Below are 20,666 nucleotides of genomic sequence, written 5' to 3'. Positions count from 1 at the left end.
TGTTGCCTTCTGGATTTCAAATGAGCAGCTCAGTGCAGAAAAGAACCCTGTAGATCAGCATGTACATTTGCATGGACAGTAGATTTTTCAGAAAGTGTAATTGGATTACACGGGGCACGTGCCCCTGACGATGTTGTTGATACGTCATATGTGATCTTTTTTGTATTATATGTATTTTTGTTGTTCAAATAAAAAAATATAAAAAAAACTTTCAGGATGCTTGCTGCTGTAAAAATAAAATGACATCAAGGGCGCTGTACGCAGAGGTCTAAAACCTGCTCCACTTTATCCAAGAACTTTATCCAGAGGTGTTAAAGAAAGTTGATTTATTTTCCCGACTGCAATGTATGGTGAAGCATAAAATCTAGCTGCATAAATCTCTATTACGTGTCATTTATGAAGGCGTTTCAAATAGCAGCCAGTGAAGGATTAACGCTTTTGGTGCATGTATTATATTCTAAATACTCTTAAATAAGCTTAAATTCGCATGCTGTTATTTAGACATCGCAAACCAGTCTGACCTCATACAACATTCTGTGCCCGCTGAGTAGATCTTAAAGCAGCTACAGCCAGAGTAGCCGTAATGGCAACACAGTGCTTGGAGTTCAGCTTTTCTTATTTCTTCTGCGGAACCACTGGTATTGGAATATATTGATCCGCATAAGAAGCGCTTTCGGTTTCAGATAGTTTTTATTGAGTGCTGCTCTAAACTTTACATTTGCTTAGACTTTTTTTCTCCATATGAAAAAAGACATTTCCCTAATTACATTTAACTTTTTTTTCCCCTTATCATCAAGTAGAAATAAAACATATCATTCCATTTAAGAGCCACAGGCAGGATGGCTGGTGGTCCAAGGCGTTGCGTTCAGGTTGTAGTTTCCCCTAGAGATGTTTGTTCATATCCCACTTCTGACAAAGAAGTTAGAGTGGAAACGGTAACATCCTTAAGTAAAAAACATCTCCCATTTCATGTGCTTAATGTTAAGTGTCTTGGTGGTTGATGGCTCTTCTCTCTTGCAGGGTGATGGCAAAATTCTTGAGAGAGGGAGTCTCCTACGTAAGGCTGCTCTTCGTCAAGAGTGGAGACAACAGGAACAGACTTCAAACCGACATTAATTACTGAGAGCAGGCGAAAACGTCTTTTGAAATGAGGAAATGTCTGCTGACAGTAAACAGAGCTCACGCCGAGCTGCGGACAAGCGCTCCTCGTTAGTACAGTGCTGAGTACCCCTGCTTGTTGCGCGGGAGACCGGGGTACGTTTCTGTGACAGGGCGCTGGTTTAATTTTTTTTAATAGATGAATCATATTCAAATGTTAAACAACTGAGCAGCATATTGCTGTAGACCAGGATGGCCGAGTGGTTAAGGCGTTGGACTTAAGATCCAATGGACGAAAGTCCACGTGGGTTCGATCCCCACTCCTGGTAGTGTCGTACTAAGTTTGAAGTGACAGAACACTTTGATGATTTACACTCTATTTAAATATGAATTTACTAAATTTCAGTTCAGTTCTCTTCACTCCCACTCCCTGGCATAACTGAACTCTCACTATCGCATATTGAAGGCTTTACATCCATTAGCTGTGATGCAGCTCCCAATAAAGATGGAATCAAACAGTTTGTTCTGTCTCGCATGGTGATCCTCTTCTCGATCCAAATGAAATGTTTAATATGATGCCTCGAGAAAAAAAAGGAGTGAATTTCCGCCTGTAATGATTGATGCCCCCTCAAACATTTTGTAACATCCCCGGAAGTTTATACAGTAGAATCCTGGTTTGTGGCTTAAATTCAAGGTAAACAAGACTAAGGAAACGAGTTGGAAACTTGATGTCGAACTGGAATTTAATCACCCGGAATATTTCACTACATTGGGCAATATGTGCCAGAGAGGAGCACTTTAAATCCCTTCGATAGCTCAGTTGGTAGCGTGGCGGACTGTATTAAAAACAGTTAGGAATCCTCAAGTCGCTGTTTTCACTCCTGCTCGAAGGAAGGTGCTTTTGTAAACTTTAATCAAAGAGTTAAAATAGCGAATCTTTTTCGCTCAGACGTTGATCAAAAGCTCAATAAACGATGAAGCAGAGGCTCTTGTTCCGAATTCAGCTAACATCTAATTGTCTTGTTTTGGCCAAGATCTGATCTTTGAATTAAGGGACTACTCTGTCTGATTTGTAATTCAAAAGTATATACAAATGTCACTGTTTTCAAAGGATAGGTACTTAATTGGCTTTATGATTTGGTATTGATTTTGTATCGTTATATTATTAGGTTTGTGCTTTCTGTGTTTTTATCATATTGTGAACTTCTTTTTTAAACAAATGCTTACAAAGGCAAACACAGCACACATCTGTTTATACCAGCGATGAATTGTACATTTTTATTAAGTACAATCTACTGTATTTTTAGAAAAAATGGCGTACTGTGCACGATATGTTGCAGAAACACAACCTGATATTTTCATAATTATTATTTTAATCATTTGACAAGTATGAGGTCCCGGATCCAAATCTTCAGTTCTGATTTTTTTTTTGTGATATCTTCTCTTCCTCTCGTGGAAATCACAAGATGTGAGCAAATGTTTTTTGTACTTTTTTTTTCACGTTGCGATCCAAAGAGCCTCAGACGCACAGTCTGACAGTAACCAAACCAGAATGGATTCTGCTGGGAGCCGGACTGAGCTCATTCTCACTCCCTGTGCTGAAAACAGAATTATCTCTTCCCCGAACATCGTCTACAGCTGCTAGATATTGCTCTGCGTCCTACTGCTCCAGCAATTCCTTTGACCAAAGACAGATCACTTGTGCGCGCTTTTAACCTTCTTGCAGCTACAGGCTCTTTGATGGTTCATGCTGATCATCCTGTGGATCCAAAAGAAAATTTTAAAACTCATACATTTTCGATTGTAATTTGCATCTAGCTACAACGTCCCTGGAAAAGAGATTGTATTAGTTGCGTGCAATCGGTATCTTTTACTTGATGTATGGTAGTAGAAATAGTTTGAATAATGTTTTCTAAAGAAGATTGTATTGCCAGGACTTGCCTTTAGCGCTCAGTAGCGATTTCGCTGTTGATATAGATGGAGAAGAAATGTCAGATGAATTGATGATCTAAGCTAAAATAGCCCTAACACGCCTCCTGTAACAGTGTTTGTATTCATAGTAAGTAATATTAGTTTTCAAACCCGAACGTTGCTTTTGCTTAAGTGTTATGTAACCATTAGCGGTTTCGGTAGCTTCTGAAGAGCGCACTTTTCCAAACTGAAGCCTATAAGAACATTATTGAAGATGCACCATGGCCCAGAATCGTGCATCGGGACAAGGATTAACATCAACTGAAAGTACTCCCAGATAAAAGATTTGACCGAAAAAATTGAAAGAGTAGGCAAGTTTTAAAACAACGCCATGACATCTCGATTTCCAATCTTTTTCCTGGTTCAGGCCATGTCCAATGACATGAGCAGTGGAGTCATACCGAGGTTGTGAGTTCAAGCCTCACCTGGAGCAGCCTGGTTTTCTGTCTTGACAGGTAAACAGTGTTTTGTGTTATTTGCTAAATGGAGAGAGGATTCTGTGTTAATGGTGCTCCTCCTGGGAGAGGTCAAGATGAGAAGTTCACGAGGCTGCTGGTAAATATCCTGTCCAGGAATATCGTGGCTGTAGGGGGTCAGATCTATAGATGTAGTAAACACATCAGTGGAGACGGTGTGTCTGCTCTCTGTGAGAGAGCCGGGCGGAAAGAATAATCTGTGGTCTGGGAAGAAGAGACCCTCGTTGGAAGAGCGGCGCTCCTCACAGGAGAGAATGAAAAAAAACTTTTCCAGGGACGCTGATTGTTCTCTTTGGGGGAATTAAAAGCACTTGAGGCAAGTGACCTCGTGGCGCAACGGTAGCGCGTCTGACTCAAGGTCAGACGGTTGTGTGTTCAAATCACGTCGAGGTCAGCTGATGAGTTTGCAGGTGCTGCTGGTGCCGAACCCGGAACTTACACCACGCAGTCGGGTTTTATCTGTACACCGCATGGGTAATCTGAACGAAGTAACAGCGCAGTACGGAACACCTAGTCAGGAGCTTATGCAGCGAAGCATCTTGAACACGGCAAGAGAAAAGACACACTGCACATCCGCGAAACATCACGTCCGGCTTTAGAGACAGTAACATCAGAGAATGGAAGTTTCAGACCTCCTTTCTGTTACAGGTTCAAGCAAACCTGAAAGTCAGGCAGTGTTTGGTCTCTTTTGTATGAAAATGTGTCTGAAGCCTGTAATTATAATTTGCTCTTTTTTAATTGTGGTTGAAATCCTCTCCCATGTACCAAGACCTTACAGTATATTCATGTTTACTTAAATGACTAACGCTATTGGACATTAGTTGGTGTTTTTTTTTTGTAACGATTTGCTATTTCATGCAGGAAAGAAAGGAACCCAGACCCAACGTTTGCTTTCAGGTGCGGTTCATTTACATTACGGACATCTATTTCTGAGGAGCCTGATTTAAATCACACAACCCCGGTAGAAGTCGAATCGACAAACTAATAAACCGAAATCAGACGCCTTATCCATTAAACCACTAGCCCGTCACGTAAATGAATTGCACCATGGTGAGTTCAGCGCCGCTACTAGTAATACCCCACCCCCATCTTAAATTTCTACGTGAGAAACGTGTTTTCTACATTTTTATCAGTTTTTAAAAATCATCACTTTAAGCAGACAAAGCCTTTATGTGTCGCTCTGAATTTCTAATTGATTTAGAATTCCAAGAAAAAAGCGTTTTGTTCCACAACGGCGTGAAATGCTCACGTCTTTCACTCTACTTCTCTCTTGTAGTAAAGCAGATCTTGCTAGGCGAGCATTTGCTCCGGTAAATTAGGTCACTTTTCATGTTAACTCACGTCTTCTAAACACAGCATTTCCTGGTGCATGTTTTCTCCATGAAAAAAAGTCATTTTCCCTTACATGATTTCTCGCTTTGTTTCATCAAAGAGTGCAGAAAGAAGAAAGAAAGGAAAAGTGTCGTAAATGAACTCTGCCGCCCTTGGGAGATGTCAAGCGCATTGGACATGAAAAGTGCCCAATAAAAGCCATTTCTCTTCGTTTCTCTTACAGTCGGGGCTCCTGTTGCGTGTAAAGGAGGCAGCTTGCTCAGCCAGCAGACTCAGTGCTTACTGAACGCAGATGGCTCAGAGCGGTGTGTCCAAGCGGCTGTAAAAGAGGAGAATTCTGCTGGCGCCGTAGCTCAGTTGCTTAAGTACCTGTCTCTTTAACTGGAGATCCTGGCTCCACATCCCGGCTGTGCCTTTCTTCCTGTCTTTTCCTGCAGAAAGTACCATTTTGGACAACCGCATAGGGCTTGATTTAGTTTAATGCATGAATGCATTTCCTTTCTGCAACAACTTGTTTTTCAAGAAATTCATACAGCTTGTGAAAAATGAAATTTAATTCTTGGCTATCAGAGCAGAAGGAATATTGCCGACTGGCAAGAAAATGCAAGCAATGTTTATTTTTTGACCGGAAAGGTGCGAATGGAGAGAAGCCTCTCTCGTCAGTCTCTGTGGCGCAATCGGCGAGCGCGTTCGGCTGTTAACTGAAAGGTTGGTGGTTCGAACCCACCCAGGGACGGTCTTCTTATTATTGTCAATGTGAACACTGGCTCCGCTAAAGCCGAAACCTTAACCCTCTTTATATTTGCCGGATATGCGAGTCTTTTGCCCGTGTCCAACAACAACACTTGAGACCGGGGAAGTCCAATAGTGACCAACACCGCAACTCCCCAGACAACCATATTCACCCATGGAAAAGTATCTTTGAAGGGCTGGCGGGAGATATCATTTATACTCCTGATGCGTCCTCTGCTAAAATAGTTTAGAAATACAACGCGGATTTGTTTGAGAATTTGACAAGCATTGTTACGTTAGCACTGTGAAGTTGGATGTTGATATTTTGATATATTTACCTTCATTTTAACATAAATGCTGTACAATCTATGCTGTACAATCAAACACAGGCATATTTTGAGTCTCGTGCTGATCGTCCTGTGGATCCAAAAGAAAATTTTAAAGCTGATACATTTTCGATTGTAATTTGCATCTAGCTACAACGTCCCTGGAAAAGAGAATTTATTAGTTGCGTGCAATCGGTATCTTTTACTTTACGTGTGGTCGTGGAAACAGTTTTAAAAATGTTTTCTAAAGAAGATTGTATTGCCAGGAGCTGCCTTTATAGCTCAGTAGCGATTACGCTGTTGATATAGATGGAGAAGAAATGTCAGATGAATTGATGATCTAAGCTAAAATAGCCCTAACACGCCTCCTGTAACAGTGTTTGTATTCATAGCAAGTAATATTAGTTTTCAAACCCGAACGTTGCTTTTGCTTAAGTGTTATGTAACCATTAGCGTTTTCGGTAGCTTCTGAAGAGCGCACTTTTCCAAACTGAAGCCTATAAGAACATTATTCAAGATGCACCATGGCCCAGAATCGTGCATAGGGACAAGGATTAACATCAACTGAAAGTACTCCCAGATAAAAGATTTGACCGAAAAAATTGAAAGAGTAGGCAAGTTTTAAAACAACGCCATGACGTCTCGATTTCCAATCTCTTTCCTGGTTCAGGCCATGTCCAATGACATGAGCAGTGGAGTCATACCGAGGTTGTGAGTTCAAGCCACACCTGGAGCAGCCTGGTTTTCTGTCTTGACAGGTAAACAGTGTTTTGTGTTATTTGCTAAATGGAGAGTGGATTCTGTGTTAATTGTGCTCCTCCTGGGAGAGGTCAAGATGAGAAGTTCACGAGGCTGGTGGTAAATATCCTGTCCAGGAATATCGTGGCTGTAGGGGGTCAGATCTATAGATGTAGTAAACACATCAGTGGAGACGGTGTGCCTGCTCTCTGTGAGAGAGCCGGGCGGAAAGAATAATCTGTGGTCTGGGAAGAAGAGACCCTCATTGGAAGAGCGGCGCTCCTCACAGGAGAGAATGAAAAAAAACTTTTCCAGGGACGCTGATTGTTCTCTTTGGGGGAATTAAAAGCACTTGTGGCGAGTGACCTCGTGGCGCAACGGTAGCGCGTCTGACTCCAGGTCAGAAGGTTGCGTGTTCAAATCACATCGAGGTCAGCTGATGAGTCTGCAGGTGCTGCTGGTGCCAAACCCGGAACTTACACCACGCAGTCGGGTTTTATCTGTACACCGCACGGGTAATTTCAACAAAGTAACAGCACAGTACGGAACACCCAGTCAGGAGCTTATGCAGCGAAGCATCTTGAACACGGCAAGAGAAAAGGCACACTGCACATCCGCGAAACATCACGTCCGGTTTTAGAGACAGTAACATCAGAGAATGGAAGTTTCAGACCTCCTTCTTGTTACAGGTTCAAGCAAACCTGAAAGGTAGGGAGTGTTTGGTCACTGTTGTATGAAAAAGTGTCTGAAGCCTGTAATTATAATTTGCTCTTTTTTAATTGTAGTTGAAATCCACTCCCATGTACCAAGACCTTACAGTATATTCATGTTTACTTAAATGACTAACGCTATTGGACATTAGTTGGTGTTTTTTTTGTAACGATTTGCTATTTCATGCAGGAAAGAAAGGAACCCAGACCCAACGTTTGCTTTCAGGTGCGGTTCTTTTACATAACGGACATCTATTTCTGAGGAGCCTGATTTAAATCACACAACCCCGGTAGAAGTCGAATCGACAATCTAATAAACCGAAATCAGACGCGTTATCCATTAAACCACTAGCCCGTCACGTAAATGAATTGGTGATGTTCATGGTGAGTTCAGCGCCGCTACTAGTAATACCCCACCCCCATCTTAAATTTCTACGTGAGAAACGTGTTTTCTACATTTTTATCAGTTTTTAAAAATCATCACTTTTAAGCAGACAAAGCCTTTATGTGTCGCTCTGAATTTCTAATTGATTTAGAATTCCAAGAAAAAAGCGTTTTGTTCCACAACGGCGTGAAATGATCACGTCTTTCACTCTACTTCTCTCTTGTAGTAAAGCAGATCTTGCTAGGCGAGCATTTGCTCCTGTAAATTAGGTCACTTTTCATGTTAACTCACGTCTTCTAAACACAACATTTCCTGGTGCATGTTTTCTCCATGAAAAAAGTCATTTTCCCTTACATGATTTCTCGCTTTGTTTCATCAAAGAGTGCAGAAAGAAGAAAGAAAGGAAAAGTGTCGTAAATGAACTCTGCCGCCCTTGGGAGATGTCAAGCGCATTGGACATGAAAAGTGCCCAATAAAAGCCATGTCTCTTCGTTTCTCTTACAGTCGGGTCTTCTGTTGCATGTAAAGGAGGCAGCTTGCTCAGCCAGCAGACTCAGTGCTTACTGAATGCAGATGGCTCAGAGCGGTGTGTCCAAGCGGCTGTAAAAGAGGAGAATTCTGCTGGCGCCGTAGCTTAGTTGCTTTAAGTACCTGTCTCTTTATTTGGAGATCCTGGCTCCACATCCCAGCTGTGCCTTTCTTCCTGTCTTTTTGTGCAGAAAGTACCATTTTGGACAACCGCATAGGGCTTGATTTAGTTTAATGCATGAATGCATTTCCTTTCTGCAACAACTTGTTTTTCAAGAAATTCATACAGCTTGTGAAAAATGAAATTTAATTCTTGGCTATCAGAGCAGAAGGAATATTGCCGACTGGCAAGAAAATGCAAGCAATGTTTATTTTTTGACCGGAAAGGTGCGAATGGAGAAAAGCTTCTCTTGTCAGTCTCTGTGACGCAATCGGCGAGCGCGTTCGGCTGTTAACTGAAAGGTTGGTGGTTCGAGCCCACCCAGGGACGATCTTCTTATTATTGTCAATGTAAACACCGGCTCCGCTAAAGCCGAAACCTTAACCCTCTTTATATTTGCCGAAAATGCGAGTCTTTTGCCCGTGTCCAACAACAGCACTTAAGACTGGGGAAGTCCAATAGTGATAAACACCGCAACTCCCCAGACAACCATATTCACCCATGGAAAGAGACCCTCGTTGGAAGAGCGGCGCTCCTCACAGGAGAGAATGAAAAAAATATTTTTCAGGGACACTGATTTTTCTCTTTGGGGGAGTTAAAAGCAAATCTTGTGAGTGACTTCGTAGTGCAATGGTAGCGACTCTGACTCAAATTAGAGCTTTGTGTGTTCAAATCACGTTGAGATCAGTTGATGTGTTTGCTGGTTCTGCTGGTACCAAACCTGGAATCTACAACACGTAGTGAACTTGTACCTGTACACCACATACAGTATGGCAGTACCCAGCGGAGCTATGCCGAGGTTGTGAGTTCAAACCTCACCTGGAGCAGTATGCACTGTGTCTTTAGCTACTGAAGGCAACTGACGAGTTTAGGTACTGGAGATGAGGTTTAAATTCATTTGAAAGAAACAAGTAAAGGTTTATTCTATATCACACCCAAAGAAGGCTCCACTGCTGAAACGTTGTTTCCTGCTCATTTCAGCATGGAATAAGTAGTTGCAAGAATATCAGCCGCCTGAATAGTGACCCTGAGAAGAAAAGTTCGATATTCTACTGACTGGGCTATTCCCGTCTACTCAGTTTCTTTCTGCAACAGCGTTTTTCCAGAAATACTTACAATTTGTGAAATTTGAAATACAATCTTGCTTAAAAATGCAGATGATTTTTTTCCCAAAAACCGTAAATGGAGAAAACCGACCCATTTGAGTCTCTGTGGTACAATTGCTTAGTGCGGTCAGGTTGGGACTAAAATGATAGTAAGGTGCTGGTTAAAGTACAACCTGGCATGCCTTTCTCACTGATCCAACATGAACATCATCTAGGGAAGAAGTGGCATGTAATGCTTAATACATTATTGACTTTATTGATAATTGGAGGGAATGCAAATGCTTTGCATGTATCGAATTACAGCACGTAACAACTGAGTACCTGAGTCAATATCACTGGGCAATTTCCAATAGTGACCAACATCATCAACTTCACGTAAAATAAGATTCACACATGCAGTTTTATCTTGGAATGGAGGGCGGGAGAATTCATTTATACTCCCGTTGCATCTTGAGCTAAACTATTTTAAAAATATGACACAGATTTGTTCAAGACATTTGTAATCGCCTTAAAGAGCGTTTTCATGAAGACATACGTCGGCTAGGTCTCCACTGTTAATTGACAGGACTTTTGAAGAAACTGTTCTCATACAATCAACATACAAATTACAGATCTTAATAAACATGAATGGAAATCCGTGTTGTGAATAACATAAAACTGTCACTACACATGATTGAGTCCTTGAGTCTGGCACCTAAGACCACTCAGCCATCCTAACAAGCAGTGGAGGCTGGTGTTTTGAATGCACCCGTTTCTTTGTCGAAGGATTATTAACTACTACTGATAGTTCTTTTCTTCTTATTACAGAGATTTCTACATTGCAAGACAATTGACGATATAGATAAAGTAAATCTTGGCAAACGAAATAGGAATGGACGGGGTTGGACCCTGCGATCTTTTTAAGTTGTTTCATTTGTTTGTTTTTATAGCTGTTAGACTTCTACAGGGATTTACCTAGGTTTCCGGAAGACTTCTCGTGTTGTGGTTGTTGTGTTTTCGGGTTACAACTATTTTTTTTCTATTGATAGGACCCCACGCATTACTGTGGGATTAGTTAACTTTAGTTCTTATATTCTACCTGAAATAACCTCAATACCTACAACTCTGTTTTTCTTTTTTTTTTTTAAAGGCACAAGTGATGTTTTTTTCTTGAGGCTGATCAGTATCTACAATGGGTCGATTGCAACGAACTTGGCCGCTGAAATTTGTCTTCATCTCTGTAATAAAGACGGAACAACAGTTCCGTCAACACTGTTGTAAAACCAACAGAAAGCACAGACTGCTATAACTAGTCTAGTTATATAAGAATTTTAAGTATAAGGATAAACTACTGCAAGGAATCGGTCCAGCTGAGCAAACAGGATCGTAATGTTGACACCCAATAATGACACTGATATGTGCCGTTCCTGGACGGATAGCCCTCCTTCACATCAAACAGTCCGAGTGACTGTTAGTGTCAATTAGTGTTATCTGACCATTGACAAAGTACAACTTTTTTTTAGGGTGCAGGTTAAGTGAGAGAAAGTGTTCAAAAATCCTTTTGTCCAGAACTGAGGGGGCGACACTCCTCCCTCCCCCCGTGACGCCAGGCCTGTCCCCATCCTATTCCATAATGTCATTATATATAATACCTTACAACAGTGACCGTTTCCTTACTAACTGCATGCGTTAAAGTTGCACATCAGCACACAGCAGGGAGCACATTGCTGCGATGTATTATCAATGTTAAATTGCAACTGTAATATCGACAACATTAATAAACGCATATATAATTGACATTGGAAACACAGTAACTTTTCCGGTTATATACCACAATGCATTGCTGATATTCGTTAGTCGCCATTTTGGTTAAATACTTTCACGTTTTTCAACGAAGAAGAAATCTGCAAAAATCTCAGAAGTCCTCTTTTGACAAGTAAGTATAAATAATAATAATACTATTTGAATACATACAGGTCTTACTTAATATTATTTTGGTTAAAAATAGTACGTTAATAAGCAATAAATGGCACATAAAATAGTGTGAAGGTGAAGATCACACAAAATCAACTACAAATGTGGGAATTTTAAAATTTTAGGATTATAAATTGCATGTAGCACATTAGCAACACTACAGTAATGCTAATATAACAATAGTGTAAGAAAATCCTCACCTAATTCCTTTCAAATGCTGATACAAAATGTGAATGATTTCAGAGTTTCAGAAGTGGGTATTGAGTCTCCTATAGAGATCAGAGATGAATTGAGGCATGTGAGAAGGTGTACAGAACCGTTGGACTCCCAATTCCACATCAAGAGGCTGAGCACAATGGAAGAGTTCTGTACACACGAGCGAGTCCTTGCTGCTGGCATGATATTATATTTTCTCTGTGGTGTAGCCAAAAGCAATATTAAGTGGAACTGATGGCACACTATGGTTTGCACTGACTCTCGGCAGCTGTTGTTGCCAGCATAAAGCTGAAGGGACCAATGAGCATTTCTGTTGAGAAGACAAATTAAAGCTTTTTTCTGCCTTGATGTTCAGCTGACAAAGACTATCTTGAAAGACTTAGCTCAGGACAGACTGTCAAATAAATCTTTCACTGATTTAATCTCTGGGGATTGGTGTTGATCAAGTCAAATAGAGGACTTATTAATAGCCGACAGTCGAAAATGAACCAGCGGCCACAATGGAGAAATTAGCACTATGCCTGATCAGTGATCACATTATTCCTATCCTGTAGTCCTTGCACTGGCTGCCTGTCAAGTTTTGTGTTGACATCAAAATCCTCATGCTCACCTATAAGGCTCCGCATGGCTTGGCACCTCAGTACCTTTCTGAGCTGTTATTGCCCAACTCCCCACCTTGCAATCTTTGCTCTTTTAATTTTGGTCTCCTATATGTCCCCCAAGCCCGTCAACACTCCCTGGGTGATAGGGTCTTCTCCCGTTATGCCCCATAGCTCTGGAACTCTCTCCCCAAGCATATCAGAGAGTCACCTTCTCTAAGCTCCTTCAAATCCAGACTCAAAACCTTCTTCTTTAGAAGAACCTTTATTTAACTGTTCCTTACCCCTCTGCTTCTACTGTACTTAGTATCACCATCTACTGTCTCCTCTAACTGTATATCCTCATCCTGCTTATCTTGTGTATTTTTTTTTATTTTATTGTTGTTATCATTCTGTAAAGTACTTTGAGAAACCACCTTTAAAGGAGCTATATAAAATAAGGTTTATGATTATTATAAATGATGAACAGTGTATTTAACACAGACCACACACGGTCCTTCGTTGCGAAAGATTGCAGGAGTAGGGAGTATTCTTTTCACTCGTTTTTTTGGCTTTGTTGCAGGAATTGTCTGGATGCCATCATTGTAGGAAGGAGAGGATCAGGGTTTAGGGGAGTCTTTTTGATTCCTGACACTGTGTGGTTCTCTAAACAAGCTTTTCAATTGTGTTGTTGAAGACCGTATCCCGGCTTTGTTGCAGGAAATGTGTGGATGCCATCATCGGAGCAAGGAGAGAATCAGCGTTTTGGGGAAGTCTTTTTGACGCCTGAAACTGTGTGGTTCCTGGTTGTAACGGCTGGCACTCTACACCTAAACAACAGAGAACACCGATGAAATTGCTGAACTGCCTAGCGGACATTTTGTCACTTTCTTCTGACCTGTATTTAACTCAATTCTCTGAAAACGTGGCACGTTATATGTGTGCTACCTTTATAAAGGGTCATAGATCTGATCATAGATTCGATCACAATCATCTAAAAACAAGCATGAGAAAATGACATTACACTATAAGACTGAGTTCTCCTGTTCCCCCTGCAGCAAATGTGTGTTTTAAAGACGGTGTCATGTTATTTTTTTTTTGCCGTGCCATAAGAACAGCATGGTTGTTTAAATTAATTGGTCTGAAATTGGTTGTAACCACAGGGATGTAACAAGAAAAAAACAAGTTCTTCTTGACACAGAGATAGTTGGAGATATTTGGCAGCAGTGGGAATCCAACTCAACGCCCCCAAAGAGACTGGAGCTTTAATCCAGCTCTTTAGAGCGCTCGGCTGTGTTAGCCTTGACTGCCTCATACTTCACACTGTTGGCTCAGAGAAAACTGGGTGACTTATAAAGGCTGGTAGGAGAGGAAAGGAACAAATGCTTCATTTTTGGACAAAGACTTTATCTACTAAAAGAAGGAAAGAAATATTTGATTATTGTTTGTTCATTAGACATTTTGATCAAATTATTGAAATGCAGTGCCAGGTACAATTAAGGTATAATATGTACACGAACATCATGTCTGAGTCAGTAATGGCAGCTGACTATCTCTGGAGGACAGTTCTTCATGAGTGGGTAAACCTGCATAATGAGGGAGAAGAGATCAGCCTCTGTGACGCAGTGTCCAGTGACAAATCTTGTGCATTTGAATGAATTCCAATATTGTCACCTAATTCTATACATTTTATCATCAGTCTACAACATTTAGAGGAGCTCAATTAAATAATGATAGTATTTCTTGCCTTTTAAATACATCAGTCAAAAATGTAGAGAAGGTTTTCAGCATTATACTGTGAACTGTGATGTACCACTAATATTTACGCTCATAAAAGCATTGTAATTGTATTGTTCTGTTCTGTTACAGTCTTGAATGACACAAACCTTCTCTTTTACTGCACTACACAGTTCAGCACACAAGGATCCTCAGTCAAACAAACACTGCAATCACTTGATAAAAGCCATTTCTCATCCTTTCTCTTGGTGTTGGTGCTACTACTGTATGCAAAGAAGGCAACATGACAATGAAAGGTGTAATCATCTTAAAGAGAGTCTTCATGAAGGTGTGTGTCGTGAAGCTCTCCACTGGCAATTGAGCAGGCTTGTGAAGAATCTCATTCAACAATCATACAAATTACAGCTTAAGGCACATGAAGTGAAATCTGTGAGCTGATTGACACAAAATAATGTCGCTACGCATTATCTGCAAAGCTGTTTTGCTTGTCTGACCACCTCTTCCTACTTTACAGTGAGCACATATATTTCAGTTTCTTCTTTTGTATTTTCCTTACTATTTTACTGTCCCTTTCCCCCATGTTGAGATGTCCACAGCCAAAACCCTGTGTTTCACCCTACGTTTGTGCCAGTTTTACAATCTGTGTAGGAGCCTGGCTTACAGAGGTCCAGTGGTGCAATCGATCAGTGTATGGTACATACACAGCTGTGCACAGTGGATGTTGGTCTGGACTCTAGACCGTGTTTCAATTCACAAGCTACGCTGGACCTCAACACCTGTTGATGGGTCACTTCTGTCAAACACACCAGTGGGGCCCACACTCATTTACACACACTGACAGATATATACCTACACACTCACACACATTTACACCCACAGACACAACACACTCTCACAGACACAACACACATTATACACACACTCACAGACTCACAGATACACACCCACACACTTACTCACACACATTCACAGACACACAAATTAGCACTATATACACAAATAGACACCGCATACACTCTTAGGTACAGATGCACTATAACTAACACTAATGCAGATACTGCTAATATTACAACAATAACACCATCACCAAAACTTACACTATCATTGTTACTAACACTGACAAAATCTACTACTAGACTAATAATACTTATAATTACAGTAATACTGTCATGAAAACTAACATGATGATGATACTCTGACACTAACAGTATAATTATCACTAATATTTACATGAATACTACCATTACAACTAAAATTAAAAGTATCTATCATCACAAACTCTTACATGTTTACTTATATTATTAGTAAAACTACCAGATATTCTCTCACTAATATTAACATGAATACTAGCATTCATACTAAAACTATCAGTAATCCTATCATCATTAATACTCACATAGACACATAGACACTACACACACTGACAGACATACCCACACATACACTTACAAATATAAAACTACATACTGAGACACCACACACTCACAGACACACACCATACACACACATTCACAGGCATGCATTCACAGAAACAAATAGACATTACACATACGTACAGACACACACTTATAGACACCACACACTCAGAGACCCCACACACTAACAGACACAACAAGCTCACAGACACTCACAGACACACAGCCCACACATGAACAGACAACACACACACAGATACCACAAACACACTTATCTACATATACATGATAACTAGCACAAATTGATTCTACTAATATTACAACAGTAACACTATCACTAACACTGACACAAACTACTAATGATAACAGGAATGATATTATTAAAATTAACATTACTACTGGTGTTAATACTCTAACCGTAACACTTTAGTTATAATTAATATTAACATGAAAATGAACATTAAAAGTAGCGTTATTGTCATTAATACTCACTTGAACACTAACATTAAAACTACCAGTTGTACTCTGATTAATATTAACATGAAGACACTGGTATTAGTATTAGTTGCTGCCTGTGACGTCACACCGCTCTCTGTGACAAATGCAACAGGGCGCCTGTCGCCGTGGTTACCATTCTTATGATTTATAAACATTGGAAAAATTCATTTAAACTGTTACATACATTTATCAACTTGGAATATAATTTTCTAGCTCTAGGATACAGTTGCCTAAATAATAATATGAATAATCATTGTTTAATTTTGGATTGAACATTATTAACACTAAACGCATTATGGTAATTGATTGATATAGTCTTTATTGAGTGTTTTCTAGATATTCAAACAGGGTTGAGAAAAGAATCAATACTCACCAATCGGTGAAGTTAATCGATTTTTCTACGGTTCTTCAGTTGAATTAATTGGTTGTCGATAGATAAGTGATCAATAACTCTCCTGCGTGCTCTCCGCGCACCTCCCGCGGTCTTGCTCTCTGATCCCGGCGATCCTGTTAGTGTCTGTGACATCACAGCCCTGTTTCTGACAGAGCAGAGCGTCTCCGCTGGAGGAGACTCCTGTCCGGAGCCCGGAGGGCTTTTCTTAAAGATATAACATCTCCAAATAAAAAAAGAAAACACCGGGCTGTGAAGAGAAGCGAATCATCACAGTTGGAAAAGGAGAGTGACGGACCTAGGAAAGATATTCATTAAACAGAAAAAAATAGTTGACTTCGCAGATTAATGCGTTACAAAGCGTACCCATGTGGAGCAGTAGAGAACAAGCATGAGTCCCTGAAATAAGCGCTTTTAAGGGTTTTACACGAATCTTCAGTGTAATCTTCAGACTCCTGATCTCTCAATTCCTCTGCGGGTTTGATGATTTAATTAACTGTATAAATGTTATTAGACTCTGTTTAACTGTATATTTATAAGACTCTGAGAGACGTGTGGGAGATGCTGAATCCCAGGTCTGGTGTGGAATCACACACAGACAGGTCTTCTGTTTGATCTGAGTCCCACTGCTCAGAGCTACAGACTGGTCAACTGGTCACTATTGTAGACATGACCTTCAGACCATTGGCTACTGATAATCAATATACTGATCACAGTGTCACTACTGGTGTTAATTACATAAATACTAAGATAATTCCACACTCACTTGTGTTATAAAACGTTTATAAAAAACATCTTTGGAGGCTGAAATACAGTAAAGAAAGTAATACTGAAGGGCTGGAAGTCCTGGAAAGGGTTAATAGAAACTTGTTGCTTCTGACCTGGAACAGAGCCCACAGCTGCCAGATCAGTGACCCCTGAGCCCTGTTCACGAAGAGGAGAACCAGGAGCTCTTCTCTGTCTCTAAGAGGCTGTGAGGAAGGAGAAAAGGGGGAGATGTGACCTGAGTCCAGGCTGTTCTGATATTATTCATGTAGCAGCACTGATTGTCTGAATGTACTCTTGTTCTGGATTGTGAGGATAGAGAGCAGTATGGAGTTGAACTTCAGTCTGAGTGTGAGTCTAAACTGTGAATCTGACTGAGAAGAGAATAATGATTTTTTATTCTGCCTCAGAATTTTTCTTCTTTGCCAAGTGGTGTTACATCCCCTTCAGAGACTCTGCACAGACTGTCAGAGTGAGAGAAGAGAGAGATGGACAGATAAGAGCACACACAGCGAGAGAGATATGTCTTGATTTACTTTGAAGCAAGTGTTCATTTCCTTTCTAGAAGAAGCTGTTTCCAAACTTCAAGAAATTCATACAACTTCTGGAAGATAAAATACAAATCTTGCTTATGAGGACAGAAAAAATACTGCAAAAAAAATGTCAGTGATTCTTTCTCCTTTTAACGAAAAGTGCAGAAAAACAACAGCAGTGCATCTCCGTCGGCTTGATTTAGCTTAATACAAGTATTCACTTCCTTTTCTGGAAATTATAGCCTGCGAAAGATTAAATAAAGTTCTTGATTATTCTTCGTCAGTGCAGAAGAAATACTGCCAGCTGGCAGGAATATGCTAGTATTTTATTTTCTTTAACTACAAACGTATGAATGGTGAAAAAATGTGTCCCTGTGCAGCTGTTAAACAAAGGGCTAGTGGTTCAAGCTCAGATTGTTACGATGTAAACATAATCTCTGCTAAAAATTGATGGGATTTCTTTGCAAACCCTTTCGAACTTTGGAGGAAATGTGTTTTACTCGTGTGGAACTACAACAAGTAAAGAGTTAAGTACCTACGTCAATGTCCAAGAAAACCATTTTCACGTGTGGAATTTTATCTTCAACTGGCTTTCGGGATAATTTATTTATACACCTGTTGTATCCTTAGCAAAAATATTTTAAAATTAGAAAACAGATTTGTTAGAGAACTTGACAATTTTTATTAAATGAGCACTGTACAAATGTATGTTGATATTTTTTATATGTACCACATCTGGAATATATATATATAAACATAATTGCTTTGATATGGATGTTCATTTGAAGAATTTGAGGAAACTATCAAGGATCTCAGAACATCCAAAGATACATTTGGGCATCTGCATATTTGTAAAGATTAAAGAGCACCATAAGTGTGAAGTTTGCACACATGAGAGAAAAAATCAGTTTCAATGCACTTCATTAAACTGATGGTGTACTTATCAATCATGCGCAAAATGCTCATAGCAGAGGATGGTTTCCATTCGTCGACTCCAGCATGCTTTTGCTGAGGGGAGCTATTCAACACAACTGCTTTTTCACCCGAGATGAAAAGTTTCAATGGTAAACGCAGACGTCACATTAAGCACTTGGTGTTTTGTAGTACAAATCATCACATGCTACTCTACATGGGCGTTTCTTCAAGATCATTGAGAACCAAAGCTTCTGCCTTCCGAGGCAACTGATTCTTTCGTCGTTAATTCCCAAATCTTCAATGAGAATCAGAGAAACGAAAACCAAACACATGTACAGACTCGCGTCCTAGCGTGAAAGAAAAACAATGGAAGCATTTGAGAAATAACAAGAGTAGTCTGAACAGCTCCAGCCTATCAACTGCTCTACACAGTGATGGCTCCCTCGACACCCAGTTTATAACACTGAAAATGATGCAGGAAGCACAGCAAAGTTCTAAAACCAGCGGTTGAAAAGCGTTTAGATACATAAGATGACAATTTCTCATAAGTAAAATCTTCAGCTTTAAAAGATTGTCATCCATATATTTTTGTTTTTCTCTTTTTTACATAACATGCTTTCGAGAAATAAACTGTCTTGTAATGAAGGCTGCATTAGAAAATGTGTATCTAGCTTTGTTCAATTAAAATCGGGACATCCCAATGGGCAAATGATGTAGAATATACGTCTATGAAACTCATATCTTAGACGTACTGTATAAATGTGGTCCATAATTCCTCTAGAATGAAATTCTAATATACGTATTTCGCTATAGGTCAATTAGACATCTATGATTATATGTTCATTATACATAAATGGTTGGAGTTCTATTATACGGATAACTTTAGAGGACTATTATACATATATGGTTAAAGGTCTATTATACATCAAAGATAGATGTTATAGGGGTAGAAACTAGTAAATCAAGCCAATGATTTGGTTTAGAAATTTATTCTGAAAATATACAATTATTCACACCAGGAAAATATGTAGTTCAAATTATACATTATATACAATATTGTTATCAACATATGGCTAATCATCATAAAAACACAACTAGTAAACTTCAGCTACAAGTTCTAGTAACATGGCAATATATATATATAGTAATGACAAACACAGACTAATTACATGAACACGCCAATATCTAACTCAAAACCACATTTCGATTCAAATATGTTTTAAAATTGACAACTTCTCTATTCCAAGAAAATATTATTAATGTAGCAGAAATGCTACTTTCAACGGCACAAACACAGCACTAAAGACCAAGGTGGGTTTCATCGTTTTTGCTGTTTGTAGGGGGCCAACTTCACTGAGCTGAAACAAGCTCGTCCAGCAGCTCCGGGGTTGAGGGTGAACATGTATCATATTCTAATGGCTTCTATTTCAATTGATGAATGAGACAGATTCACGAGGAGATCCTTCACACAATTAAGCAAACACATTGCCTTTTCTGTCTGATGTAGAGGCTACATTTGTGTCAGCAGTACTATACAGGTAAGTCGAATACACTTTCAGGGGCTGCATCTGTAGCGCTTCATCTAAGAGGATTGTTAGAGCACAATTACATTCACCCACCCAACTTATTCTTTGATCATCTAAGGGGATTTTTTAACTTTCGCACACGGTTACATTGGCCCACACAACATATAATCTCTGAATGTCCAATGGCTCAATAACCCTGTTTTCCCCTGGGAACCACCAGTGTACAGTCCCATCCCATTCAAAAATATAATAGATATACTCAATTGATATATTCAATTAACAAATATAAAAAGATATTATGAACAAGAGAACTGTTGTTCATATAGATCCAGGTTTTCACAATTAATTTAATGCATACTCGAAGTGCCTAAAGTCTTCCTCTGCTGTTTTAAATATACCTCCAAAGCATTTAGTTGTGTTAACTACCAAATTATTTGAACTAATTTAATGTTACAGTATATTCAGGAAATTCAGAGAAAGTCAGACTTGTCGTGGCTGTTGAAGAAACCACCTGTTGAATCTTACCCGGGATTTCTTGAGAGATCGTTCAGCGAGTGAGTCCTCCTTCTGCACTCCG

General features: G+C 39.7%; 4 non-coding genes across 4 annotated transcripts; all 4 read left to right on the top strand.

Annotated features, from left to right (window-relative positions):
* The first annotated feature begins 1,344 nt into the window (after positions 1-1,344).
* trnal-uaa (transfer RNA leucine (anticodon UAA)) lies at positions 1,345-1,427 on the top strand. Its single transcript has one exon. It is a non-coding gene; the product is annotated as a tRNA-Leu (tRNA).
* Positions 1,428-3,867: 2,440 nt separating this feature from the next.
* trnal-caa (transfer RNA leucine (anticodon CAA)) lies at positions 3,868-3,939 on the top strand. Its single transcript has one exon. It is a non-coding gene; the product is annotated as a tRNA-Leu (tRNA).
* Positions 3,940-5,539: 1,600 nt separating this feature from the next.
* trnan-guu (transfer RNA asparagine (anticodon GUU)) lies at positions 5,540-5,613 on the top strand. The gene has a single exon. It is a non-coding gene; the product is annotated as a tRNA-Asn (tRNA).
* Positions 5,614-7,036: 1,423 nt separating this feature from the next.
* trnaw-cca (transfer RNA tryptophan (anticodon CCA)) lies at positions 7,037-7,108 on the top strand. The gene has a single exon. It is a non-coding gene; the product is annotated as a tRNA-Trp (tRNA).
* Positions 7,109-20,666: the final 13,558 nt, after the last annotated feature.

Source organism: Atractosteus spatula, assembly GCF_055471065.1.
Source record: "Atractosteus spatula isolate fAtrSpa1 chromosome 10 unlocalized genomic scaffold, fAtrSpa1.hap1 SUPER_10_unloc_5, whole genome shotgun sequence".
NCBI lineage: Eukaryota > Metazoa > Chordata > Actinopteri > Semionotiformes > Lepisosteidae > Atractosteus > Atractosteus spatula.
The sequence above is the reverse complement of the archived record's forward strand: the minus strand, read 5'-3'. Positions and strand labels throughout refer to the sequence as shown.